The 14,074-nt window shown below is 41.3% G+C and overlaps 1 non-coding gene across 1 annotated transcript; it reads left to right on the top strand.

Annotated features, from left to right (window-relative positions):
- Window positions 1-7,325: 7,325 nt before the first annotated feature.
- On the top strand, window positions 7,326-7,432 carry LOC145096457 (small nucleolar RNA R71). Its single transcript, XR_013703865.1, has one exon. It is a non-coding gene; the product is annotated as a small nucleolar RNA R71 (small nucleolar RNA).
- The last annotated feature ends 6,642 nt before the right edge of the window (window positions 7,433-14,074 follow it).

Here is a 14,074-nt window from a genome sequence, read left to right as displayed (position 1 = left end):
CGTTTACATGCTAGTTCTAATATCGTAGCCGTACGCTTAGAATCCTACACACATAAGGTTTACAAATCCGGTCGGCAACAGACCATAGATCCGAACAAATAATAGAATCAATATAGCTATCACACAAAACATTTTGCACATAAAAGCATTTTAGGCATCATTCCTAAAATAAACTAGTGCTTGTGTCAATTTAGGTGTACTACCTAACATATTTTAGACACACTCCTTAGAATCATTACTTAGCATTCTATGTTTAAGTCTAGAAATTTCCTACAAATTCCTAGTTCGCTTAAACTAATGCTCTGATACCAACTGTGACATCCCCATTTTCACGGCCAGAAAAGACCGATTTGTTTATGCTTTGTTTTATAAAATCAGAGTAATCTTTTAAAGAAAACGGTTGCGGAATTTGTTCCCAAAACAATATATGATAATAACTTATCAAAACATTTCTCAAAGAGAATGTATTTTCATTTAATAATAAAACCTCGGGATGTCATGTTCCGATACAGACATATAAGCATAAACAGAACTTACATTCAAGTACACTAATGATTTATATCTCCTTTAAATCTCTCTGTAAAATATGTCTTCATATCGATACCTGTGATACAAAGAAAACTGAGTGGGTCAGGCTTGGGAGCCTGGTGAGCATATAGGGTTTTCATCCCATAATGTTATATCATATATTTATAAATATAGTACAATTTCACCATATAAAGGCAACTCTTATCCCACCCCATCGATCCTCACAACGACACGATCTAAACTCTCGTATCTAAAATTTACCTCTTTACCTGATCCTTACTCACCGATCTAAAACTATCCTCTTCACCCGATCCATACTCACGGATCTAAAACTAACCTTTTCACCTGATCCATACTCAGGGATCTAAAACTACCTGATCCATACTTACGGATCTAAAACTAACCTCCTGATCTGATCCATACTCCCGGATCAATAATTGTACCCAATCCATACTCTCGGAATAGGGACAATTAACTATACCTTAATCCTGATCTGATCCATACTCCCGGATCTATAACTGTGCCCAATCCATACTCCCGGACTAGGGACAATTAACTTAATCTTAATCCATATCTGATCCATACTCCCGGATCTATAACTGTGCCCAATCCATACTCCCGGACTAAGGACAATTAACTTAGTCTTAATCCATACTCCCGGACTAATAGCAAGTTTATCTCTTTACCTGATCCATACTCACGAATCTAAAACTAACCTCTTGATCTGATCCCTACTCACGGATCTAAAACTAACCTCTTTATCTGATCCCTACTCACGGATCTAAAAACTAACCTCTTGATCTGATCCATACTCACGGATCTCATCTACCCATGTCCTACCCAACATATTTGTAGATATAAAATACATATATAGTTTAACTCATTAAAAATCTATATAGTTCATCCATTCCACCAATACCTCAAATAAACAACAATATACAAACACATCGCACGTATTTCGTAGCAAATACTTCATACTTATGTGTTAGAAGAAAGTAACCACACACTCACACATATAAACAACAATATACTTAATACACTCAAACCATACTTGTATTATTATCGTGTTTATGAAAGGTAGTATACACTCACTTGATTAGAAGATGCTTGGACAGCACTACGACTTGCAGAAGTAGTATTCTCCGGTATATCTGGAAGATCTTCACAAAAACTGGACTCCTCGCGGGCAGAGCTTCGGCTCGGAAATCGCACTTCTCAGGATCTCGGGAGCGTAAAACTTCCTTCTTCTTAACTTGGATATGAGATCCGGGGTGTCGGGATGGCTTCGGGGGTTTACACGCAGAGCTTCGGCACAAAAACGAGGAGAAATGAGCAAATAAGCCTGGAACCCTCGCATCCAATTTATAGGAGGCTGGAGCCTCGGAGTACGCGGGGCGTACTACGTTACGCGGGGCGTAAGGCTCCGAAATCGTCACTGCATGTGTCATCCGAAGAACTCGAGTGCGAGGCGTGTCATGCTTTGCTGTACGCGGGGCGTACGCCAGTACGCGGGGCGTACCTCGGATCAGATTGCTGACTCCTTCGGATATACATCCGATTTAAAGATTAAATTTAAATCTTAATTATTTAATAAACTTCGGAAATTCATATCTTCTTCATACGAACTTCGTTTTCGACGTTCTTTATATCCACGCGAAGGTGAGACTATGCTCTACAACTTTTGTTTAGACTCCGTCGGCTAATTTTGAATTTATTTTTATTATTTATTTTTAGTAGGCCGGGACAGGAAAACTTCGTGATAAAATCATAACTTCTTTATCTGACGTCCGTTTTCACCTATCTTTTCATCGTTTCACTACAATTAACGAGATCTTCGATCCTCGTTTAGATTGTTTCGGCTATAAACCGCTCGATCTCAAATCGAGTATTCGGGCTGCATACCGCTAAGTCGAAACTTAAAAAAATCATAACTTCCTCATACGAAGTCAGATTTTGGCGTTCTGTATATGCACGGAAACCTTGTGACATATACTAGAACTTGGTTAAGATTAATCCTTCTAGATAATCTTCTATAAAAAAGTCATTTTTGACGCCTATCATCTCTAAATTGACTAGCCCTTATCTACGGGCGTTACATCTATCGAAAACTCAACTTCGAAAATCTCAAGCACACATCCTCGGATCACATCAGTCGCAAACACCGCATACTCATCGGCTATGGAAACTCTTATAGGTCGACTCAACGCCTCTCGACGGATACTAAGGTGACAACTAAAAGCTAATGATACGAAAGACTGACTTGCACCCGAGTCAAATAACACCAAGGCAGGAACAGAACTCACAAGAAAATTACCTATACACAATCACAATATAAATACCAAATATCTCAAAAGAATAAAATAAGAATACGTACCACCAACAACGTCAGGTGCTACACGGACCTCCTCCGCTGTCAGCTGAAAAGCTCTCCCACGAACCCTCGGAGTCTCGGCCTTCACTGGTCGGCTCTCAGTAGCATGCACAGAAGTAGGTGCAGATCCCTGAGCTGATCCCTGCATGAGCTGGGGGCACTCGGCCTTCCGGTGGCCGGTCTGGTCGCAATGGAAGCAAACCGAGAATCCCTTGGTGCAATCCTTCGCCATGTGCCCCTCCTTGCCACATTTATAGCAAATCACCAAACGGATATAACCCTCGTGACACTTGCCGCATTTGCTACATGTGCGGCCCTTATGGCCCCCAACTCTGGTATCAGCGGGCTTGGCCCGCTTCGTCGCCGGCTGACTGAACTAGCCTCCGGTCGCTACCCCGGGACTCCTCCTCCTCCTCCCTAGTCTGCAACTCAAGCTCAATCTCCTTCCTCCTGGCGTTGGCCTGAAGCTCGGCCAATGTCATGTATGAAGAGTTCGCCACGAACTCTCGTATATCCCTCCTCGATATGCTCAAATATTAGCTCACACGTGCCTGCTTCATGGACACGTGTTCAGGGAAAAACATCGCCCTCTCATGGAACATCCTCGAAATCTCAGTCACTGACTTTGTCTTCAGTTTGAGAGACAGAAACTCCTGCGCAAAACGTTACCTCTCGACTGGGGGGAACATACTCGTCTCGGAACATCTGAACAAACCTCTCCCATGTCACTACAGCATGATCTGCAGTGGTAAAACCAGCTGTCGCAATTTTCCAGCAGTCCTTCGCTCCTAAGCGAAGCTGGTTCAACGTAAACCGAACTCTCAAGTGGTCGGGACATGAACACGTGTAAAAACATTCCTCGATATCAGAGATCCACCTCATCGCAGCGATCGGATCATGCGTCCCATCAAACTCTGGTGGCTTCGTGTTGCTAAACTCCCGTAACAACAACAAGTCACCTCCCTGAGGCCTAGCAGCGGTGACAGCTGCAGTGGCCGCGGCAGCAGCAGCCTCAGTGATAGCAGTATATCGCTCATCAAACGTCTGTATCAAGGTGGTGTTGATAGACCCAAACATCTCTGGAATCTCTACTCGGATATCTGCAGCCACCTCCTCGTGGATCATCCTTCGTATCTCCTTATCGGTATGCCCACTGCCCCCAAGATTGTGGCGAGTTCCCACCATGATGTATCTGAAATACAACACAAAATTATCAGAGACTCGCCTGAGCATACTCGCACTCGATCAATTGTCCCTATTTTTCCTTAGCATCCTAAGGATTCTTACTTGGACTGCTCACCGATCTGATGCTTCCAGTAGTACGGGCCCAATACTACTTTCCACACCCCATCAGTGTCCACCCCAAGTCCTCCTCCTCAGATCCCAATCACAAGTAATCTATGTCTCACAAGCTACTCTCGCAGAAGACCTTCTCACTGGCTCGCTCCTGCTAAATACTCATACTCAACGAAAATTACAGATAGCAGAAATCCCTAGGCTAAGGCATAAATCAGACCACCCTATTCCTAATATATGGATTACCTACCCTATTCTCTAGCATGCATTATATCTCATAAAATATCTTGCAGCACAAAATGAGGGTATTTTGGGAAATCACTGCTTGGGCTCTGGCTGATTGTACACACTCCTCCGGCTCGTTTTCTCTTAGACTTTATCTCATTTTAGAAATATTTTGTCTCTTTTTGAAAATCTTTCTCAAATCCTCAGTTTGAGTCCGAACACACCCGAGGGTGCATCTGAATCCCTCAAACGTAGGCTCTAATACCAACTTGTAACGACGTAAATTTTCAAACAACTTTTCTCATTTTAAAACATAATTTAACTCATTTCATAATTCTCAAAATCACATATGTCTCAAATTTCAACAAATAAAACACAAATCCCATAATCATAAAAATAATCTCTCGCCAGTGTGTACAATCATGTCGGTGCCTTGCCGCGATCCTCGGAACTACCTGAAACACATAACACATAACACGGTAAGCATAAATCTTAGTGAGGCACCCAAAATACCACATATCACACATTAGCCACTCGAGGATATAACTTTGTAGGACCCTCCGGTCAATGCGTCTCAGTGGGACCCTCCGGTCCCACAACTTAGGTGGACCCTCTGGTCCCTCAACTAAGCAATTCAATATAGTACACAGTAAACATATCACAAAAGAAATAGCAGGATATCTCAATACATATCACATGCACATAAGACCCTCTGGTCACACATAAGTTACCACTCAAGGTAAGTATAGTGAGAAGACTCACCTCATAAGCTAGCGAATGAAAATCTCGTACTCGGGATCTCGAACTCTACCCACCGGTCTAGCCTCCGCCTAACACATAATAATTATCCTAATTAACATTGGCCCTCAAGAAGCTAGAGTAACCCTTCTACAAGTCACAGAAGGGTAAAAGACCATTTTACCCCTCCAGAGGCTTAATAGTCCTCAATTTTGACCAAACCCTAAAAGTCAACAAAAGTCAACGGCAGGGAGTAAGCTGCACGTTCCACCACCCTACGCTTAGCATACTCGGCTGCTATACAAAAATCGGGGATGCTCGACTCCTACGCTGCGCATACTGGGGTTACGCACAACGTACGCTCCAGTTTCACACTTTACATGATTTTGGTCTGAATCAGTTAAGAAATGGGCTCATATTTCAGATCTGATCACTCTAATGTCTCTTAATCCATAAAGTCAGTGACTTTATGCCTTTGCCTAAAAAGGTCACCAACACTCAAAACACACAACCCCTTTCCTTACGAAGCTCACAACTCATGTATGGCTCACTCCTAACATCCATGATTGGATTTTTATGACTCTATGTCACAATATACACTGAAACGGGGTAGATCAAGGTCTGTGGAGCTCATTTACTCGTAAAGTCTCCACCTTTTGGGACTAAAACCCTAAATACACCAAATAAATGAACCAAAGCAAAGGATAAGAAAGCTTGAAGCTTTATACCTCATTAAGAAGCCTTTCACATAACTAAGCTCAGATCCAAACTCCTAGGCTCTCACTCCTTCTCCTCTAAGCTCTTTCTCCACCTCAAGATCACAAAGATTTACTCACAAGCTCCTAAATGCACTCTCCAGCTACAAGGACAAAGATTTAGGGTTTAGAGGATTTGGTGTCTGGGAATGGTGGCCAGAAATGAGGCCATCATGTCCTTTAAATAGGGTGCTTGCCCACAATTAGGGTTTCATTATGTGCCTAGTATGCCCAGCATACTAGGTGGCCTCCGTGTTACAAACATGCATTCGAGTACGCTAAGCGTACACCCAAGTACGCCCTGCGTACTCACTCACCACTCTTTTCTTAATTAAGGGCCAAAAATGAACAAGAGCTCAAGATCAGGGTTTTATAGGATATACCTAGACTATGGGATGTTACACTAGTGTTAAAGGGAAATATGAAATGCATGTATTGCACTAAAGCTAAATTGTCTAGTCTCTGTGTTCAATGTGCTGGTAGGCACGAAGGATTCAAAATGAAAGGACTAGACACTGTTGACGATGAAAGGACTTGACAATGTTAATTCATCTGGACTTAGATAGTTACATTTGGACTGGCCATACGACACTTGGATAGATTGAGCAGTGAGATAAACTAGGGAGCCTACAAGATACATTAAAGTTACTTATCATCTAGAATTGTGGCTCAACATTTCTTCAGCGTACGGACTTATGTCCTTAATTTTGTGTTAATAGGGTGATTGGGGGGTTTTGATAAAGTAGGTCTTTGTGAAATTATTTTTCTTTATTATCCTCTATGTTAGTCATATGTTGTCCCCTTTACGTGATCGGAAGATCCGACCTAGGACACAACATATGCACCTCTATTTCTATGCACATCTCTATCTATCTATGTTAGTCATATTTTTCCCCCCTCTGCATGATCGGAAGATCCGACCTGGGGCACAGCATATGCACCTTCTATCTCTCTATCCCTCTTTCTATGTTAGTCATATGCCATTCCCTCTGCACGATTAGAAGAGATCAAACCTGGGATACAACATATTTCTATATCTATCTTCTCTCTCAAATAATTGAACACTCACCTAAAGTAAATAGTTCTTTGGAATTCCTTGATTGCTAGGGTATGTCGTGAATTGGGGAACACATACGAAAAGCATGTATGGATTGGTCCATCTTGGTCATTCTTGGTCCATAATATTCAGCATAGCTAAAACATCTGCCATATCTTCAGAAGTGCCACTCCCAATGCCTTTCACACCATCATGTATAAGATTGTGGTATTCACGCAAATGCTTAGAAACCACTTCAATCAATTCCTTGATCTCACCAGGATTTTGTTTCGTTAAAGGTCCTTGAGAATCAAGGATTTGACTTGTCATCACTTTTACCCCATTATAGAAGATTGATACTTCTTTTTGCTCATTTAAATCATTTTGGGGACAATTTCTTATTAATCCCTTGTATCTCTCCCATGCCTCGTAGAGTGACTCACCCGGTTGTTGCTCGAAATTTGTTATGGCCTTGTTTTGTTTAGCAACTTTAGAAGGTGGGCAAAATGTTCTAAGAATTGTTCACGCATTTGTGCCCAAGTAGTAATTGCACCAGGTGGAAGCGCCTTTAACTAACCCTTAGCAACTCCTTTAAAAGTGACTGGAAGCATTCTCCATAACACCATCTCTCTTGGGATATTCGGGATGTTGAAGTAATTAGCTATGTTATTCACTTCATCAAAGTGTTTATAAGCATCCTCATGATCTTTCCCAGAAAATGGGACTTCCTTAAGCGTGGAAAGAATATGTATCTTCAGCTCAAATGTTACGGTAGCAAAAATTGCAGGTTGCACTAAACCAGGACCAGTGTCCTCTTGGATTCTTTTCTTGTATGCCTCCATGGACATTTTGGCAATGTTCACCATCTCTTCTTTTGGCTCGTCTTCGGGTTTGCTACTACTTTCTTCGCATTCTGATTCGGAATTGGATTCTTGAGGATTAGGATTTTTCTCAAAACTTTCAACCTTGCTTTCGTCTTTTGAGGAATTGCTCGATTCGCCTATGTCCTTGCCTTTTTATTTCCAAAAACTGATTTTAGATCCTTGAAAGGTGATTTCTTTGGTGGTTAAGTTTCTCCTACGTTCTTATCCGTCTTTTTACGAATGGCTGACTCTGGATCTTCAACTGGTGCTATCAAAGGTGTGTTGGATCCATGGGTCATGTACTACTGCAACATAAACAAAAAATAAAAACGTAAAATTGAAAAAAAAAACTTTATAAAACGCCTACTGACTGTTCACCAAGACGTCGTAGGTAATACCACCTCATGTTTTCGCAACAAAAGCAAACAAAAATAAAAAACGAAAAATAAAACGTAAAACAGCCCAATTCACGTCGTGAACTTAATGTTCACGTCATGGGTTCAGTAATTCAGAAAGAAAAACTAAAGCTAAAAATTAATTTTTTGCACGTTTATCCCTGCAAAAAGGATCGATGAATCTAAAACAATTAAATTAAAAACAAAAATATTCGTTCCCCGGCAACGTCGCCAAAAACTTGATGTCGAAATATTACTACATCTAATTTTACCTACTATCTAGCTAGCTACTTGACAAAAGGCAATGTACCTTTTCACAAATAACATGGCACAAACAGTCGGGTATCGATCACAGGGAACAGTTTTAATTAACTAATCTAACTAGTAAAGATTAATCTAAGACAAGTAAAAGTTAATTAGGTTTTTATCTGATTTTGCAAGTTCAGACAAACTTAAACACTTTACTACCAAATTCAATTAATTAATAATAACACTTCTGTTTAGTTCGAATCAACTTATCATCTATGGTTAGCTACTAATTATGGATTATTAACGTTGGTTACCAAATATTATATTATTAGTAATTTGAGTCCAAATGTACTAATATTTCGCTAATTCATGTAAAACTATGCATGATCACACATAATCAGTTATGAATTATGAATGGAGCAATGTAAGATTTATTAAACAAACACAATTATGGTCATAATTTATGTTCTCTAGCACAGATAAATTTAATTACTTCAATTACTTATCTAAGATTTGGTTGATCCTAGCTCTAGCAGTTTAATGGTCACTAAATCACTAGGTGTCAAGTTCATGTAATATAATTGTCACTAATCTACACGGAACATGAATTCAAGCAATTAAAATATTAAATATTAACATGCTAGATATTAACAATCAAACACAAGCACATAACCAACTAGTAAAAATCCATAAATAATAAACTAATCCATGAAGTTGAAGCCTCATCTAGCTAAACAGAAGCAACTAGATTCAGCTACTCATGGCTGAAATCAAACACATAAATTCAATAAATAAGAACATAGTTGAATGAACCAAACTAAAGTGAGGATTATAGTCTTCAATCTCTAAACCTTCAATAAATTCTCCTTCCTCCAATGCTTGGAATTGGTTTTTTCTAACTAAATTTCCTCCAGAAATCATTTTCTAAAACCTCCAAGTCTCCCCAAAAACTCCCAAAATCGTGAAAGTAAATGAGTTTATATAGTTTTGGGAAAGTTCGCACTCCACGACGTGAGCAAGGATTTCACGTCGTGATTTGAGATGAATCCTTATCGGGCAAGGACTCTGACTTCCCATGCACTTATCTTCTAGAACCCTCACTCCACATCGTGTAAGTCTTCGCCACGTCGTGATTTGGGCTTTTTGCAAGTATTTTTCTTCTTTAAAGCTTCCATCCTCCAAAGCTCCACTTCTTGTCGCTTTTGGTCCTTTATCTTCAAGAATGTTCCTTTCGGCTTAAAATTATAATTTAATCTCATAAGTATCATATATCTTTGCAAATAACCAAAATACTAATCAAAATGCATTGAAATATTGCCCAAAATGTGTATAAATATGGCAATATCAGAGACCCAGACGAGGAAGCAACGACAAGCTCCCGTTCAGTCATAGCCTATAGCCAAGCAGTTCAAGCGCACCGATGTAGGATTTGGGGTCAGAGGGCCCACAATTATGGCAAGTACTAAAGAGCTCATGAGGGTATGGGTCGATCATCGACAACATGCCATAATTGTGGTAGAGATGTACACTTTGCGAGCGACTGTCGCCAGCAGGCCCCGCCACCAAGTACCCAGATTTGTTATTATTGTGAGAAGGTGGGCCATGTGAAGGCCTGGTGTCCTTTGCTTGATGCCAGACCAGCACAGGCACCAGCCCCGACTACTTTGAGGATCACGGATGGACGTCAGGGCAAGGCGGATCCCCCGAGGGCTTGAGGACGTGGCAAGAGCGGCGTTAGACGTCGTTACTGGTATGTTTCTGTTTATTGATATATTAAGATATTTATATGTATCCTTCTGAATGTATTCTTGTTAGGTACCTTCTTATTGAACTCTTTACCTGCTCATGTGCTATTTGACTCGGGTGCAAGTCGGTATTTTGTGTCTCACTCTTTTAGTAGGAATTTTGATATGACTCTTGGAGAGTTGGATTACCTGTTGTGAGTTTCCATAGCCAACGAGCACAGGGTTTCTACATCGAGTTTTTTTAGGGTTGCATTTTGGAGATCTTCATGGTGTGTTACCCGATTGATCTGATCCCTATTACCATGAGGGATGTATGTGTGATAGTAGGGATGGACTGAGCAGGTTTGGTGCGATGATTGACTATGAGGCTTAGGGAGTGATAGTTCGAACCTCATGTATGGGAGAACTGATTATCTATGGAGAGGGTAACGGCATTGGATCAGCCTTTTTGTTCTTTTTTTAGGGCTCGGCAGTATCTTCAGCATGTGTGTATAGGTTACCTTGCGTATGTGGTTGACACCCAGGATGGGAAGGAGTTTTTAGTTTTGGATGTTCCTGTGATCAGAGAGTTCCCAAATGTGTTTCTGAAGGAATTTCATGGTGTACCTCCTGAGAGGCAAGTTGAGTTCATGATCTATTTGGTCCCTGGTGCAGCCCCGATCGCTAAGGCGTCGTACTGATTGACACCACCAGAGATGCAGGGGTTGTCCTCTCAGCTTCAGGAGCTGTTGGACAAGCATTTTATCAGACTGATCAGTTCACCTTGGGGATCGATCTTGTTTGTGAATAAGAAAGATGGGTCTCATCGCATGTGTATTGATTATCGGGAGTTAAACAATTTGGCAGTGAAGAACCGTTACCCATTTCCACGGATTGATGATCTCCTTGATCAAATGGAGGGTTCATCTTTGTTCTTTAAGAGCGATTTGAGGTCAAGGTATCACCAGATGAGAGTCAGATAGGAGGACGTAGATAACACAGTGTTTTAGACTCGTGATGGTCATTACGAGTTCATGGTGATGTCATTTGGGCTCACCAATGTGTCTATGGACTTCATCGATTTGATGAATTGAGTGTACATGCTGATGATCGATTGATCAGTTATTGTTTTCATCAATGATATCTTGGTTTATTCCATGACCAGGGAGAAACATGAGGAGCACCTTCGAGAGTTGTTAGGAGTTTTGAGGCGTGAACAATTGTATGACAACTTCTAGAAGTGTGAGTTTAGGTTACGAGAGGTCTAGTTCTTAGGACACCTCGTTAACCTGAATATAATTTCGGTAGACCCGGCCAAGATTGAGGCTGTCTTGCAGTGGGAGGTTCCGAAGTTTCCCTCAAAGATCAGGAGTTTTCTAGGATCAGAAGGGTATTATCGAAGGTTCATTCAGGATTTCTCCAAGATTGATGTACCCTCACTCGTTTAACGAGGAAGCTGGGGGCCTGAGTAGCAGTTTGTATTCGAGATACAGAGACAGAAGTTATGTGAAGCCGCAGTGTCGAATCTCCTTGAGGGTATTGACGATTTTGTCATGTATTATGATGCATCCATCACTAGTTTACAGGTCGTACTAATGTAGAAAGGGAGAGTGATTTTGTATTCTTCCAAGCAGTTGCAACATCATTAGCACCAGTATTTGACGCATGATCTAGAGTTGGGGTATTGGTATTTTCCCTCAAGATTTGGTGGCATTATCTATACAGGTTCTGGTGTACCATCTACACGGATCACAAGAGTTTAAGATATCTCATGGATAAGCTGAATCTAAACATGAGACAGCGTAGGTGGCTTGACGTAGTCAAGGATTATGACTATGAGATTCTGTATCACTGGGGGAAAGAAAATGTTGTATTTGATGCCTTAAGCCTTAAGTGGGTTGGTTCTTCTATTGGGGGCCTATGTATGCAGATTTTGATTGATTCGCCACTTCTGTACTTGATCAAGGAGGCTCAGACTCTGGGAGTTAAGAAGGAAAATTAGAAACACAAGAGGATCAGAAGCAAGATTGATAGGTTTTCTACCGACAGCCATAGATTCTTGACCCAGTGCGGCCGGGTTTGGGTACCAGATTTTTGTGGGATCAGGCAGACTGTATTTAAGGAGGCACATAAGTCTAGATTTTCGATACATCTTGGAGCCACCAAGATGTATCGGGATTTGAGAGTTAGTTACTGGTGGCCATGCATGAATAGGGAGATAGTCTATTATGTTGAGAGGTATTTGACCTGCCAGATGGTCAAGACCGAGCACCTGAGCCTGCATGGCAAGCTTCATCCTTTGGTGGTTCCCATGTGGAAATGGGAACAGATCACAATGGATTTCATCACCAAGCTACCTCGGACGACTAGGGGATTTGGTGCGATTTGGGTTATAGTGGATCGGCTGACCAAAAGTGCCCACTTTTTAGCTATTCGTGAGAGCTCCTTGGCCGAGAAATTGGCTGATGTTTATGTATGCGAGATTGTCGCTCGACATGGTGTTCAGTTTCCATTGTATCCGATTGAGATGTTCGGTTCACTTCTCGATTTTGGCAGAAGTTCCACGAGGAACTAGGTATGAGGTTGCAATTTAGGATTACTCATTATCCATAGACTGATGGCTAGAGCAAGTGGACCATTCAAAAACTTAAGGATATGTTGAGAGCTTGTGTCATAGATTTCGGTGGGAGTTGGGACTCCTACATTCCTCTGGCTGAGTTTTCTTACAATAACAACTATAACTCCAATATCAGTCTGCTGGGGAGAGTTCTTTCATAGGGTTATGGGAAGGACTGAGGTGGTCCTTCAGACGATAAAGCTTCAGCAGATCAAACAGAGGTTACAGACAACCCAGAGTCAACAGAAGAGTTACGCCGACAGACGTCGATCTAAGTTGAATTCTAGGTCGGGGATATGGTTTACTGAATGTATCACCCTGGAAAGGTGTAATACACTTCAGTAAGAGGGGCATGTTGGGACCCCCGATATATAGAACCGTTTCAAGTGTTTGACAGGATTGGTAGGGTTGCCTATCGACTAGATCTGCCTGGCGAGCTCGATCAGATTCACAAAACCTTCCATGTTTCTCAACTTTAGGTCAATAAATCTCCTAAACATATGTTGAGAGACCAATGGCGATTTTGGATAGGGAGGCGAAGGCATTACGCAACACGATGGTATCTTTGGTCAAGTTTCACTGGCAGCATCGGAAGGGTTCCTAGTGGAGTCGGGAACCCGAGGCAGATATACAAGTGCACTACCCTGAGTTATTTGTGGAAACGGACTTCGAGGACGAAATCTGATTCAAGTGGGGGAGAATTGTAACATTTTTCATATAGGTAATTTATAATTTTTAACCTTAATATGAGTTTTTGTTGCAAATTTTTTCCCATGGTTGATTAATGAAGGACGCGCCTTTTGTTGCGTATGTTGGACGTACACTTGTGTATGCTTGGTGTACACTTGTGTATGTTGGGCGTACACTTGTGTTCGCTGGGCGTACACTTGTATACCCCGGACGTATGTGGTTGGTGCTCAACCCTAATTTTTAGGGTTTGGACCCTATTTAAGCATCATTAACTCCCAAAGATTTCTTCCCTCATCAGCCTCGACCTCTCATTTCATCCTTAGCAAACCATAATTCCTCGTGTGACCCTTTGTGAACCTAAGAGTGTATTTGTGGTTATCTTGAACGAAGGAAAAAGAAAGGAAAACACCTTGGAATCTCAAGACCTCTTAGATCCAAAAGTTTCTTGCCATCAAGCATCATTTGAAGGTATAAAGTTTGGATCTTGATATGCTGTTTGTCTAGATCTTGTTAGCCATGATTTTATGTTCAGTTTCCTCCCATAAGCTTGGTGTTCATGAGTAAGGATTACTCTAACCAGAAGATTT

This window comes from Lactuca serriola, chromosome 3 (assembly GCF_051521515.1).
Source record: "Lactuca serriola cultivar US96UC23 chromosome 3, Lser_US96UC23_V15, whole genome shotgun sequence".
NCBI classification, from domain to species: domain Eukaryota; kingdom Viridiplantae; phylum Streptophyta; class Magnoliopsida; order Asterales; family Asteraceae; genus Lactuca; species Lactuca serriola.
The sequence above is the reverse complement of the archived record's forward strand: the minus strand, read 5'-3'. Positions and strand labels throughout refer to the sequence as shown.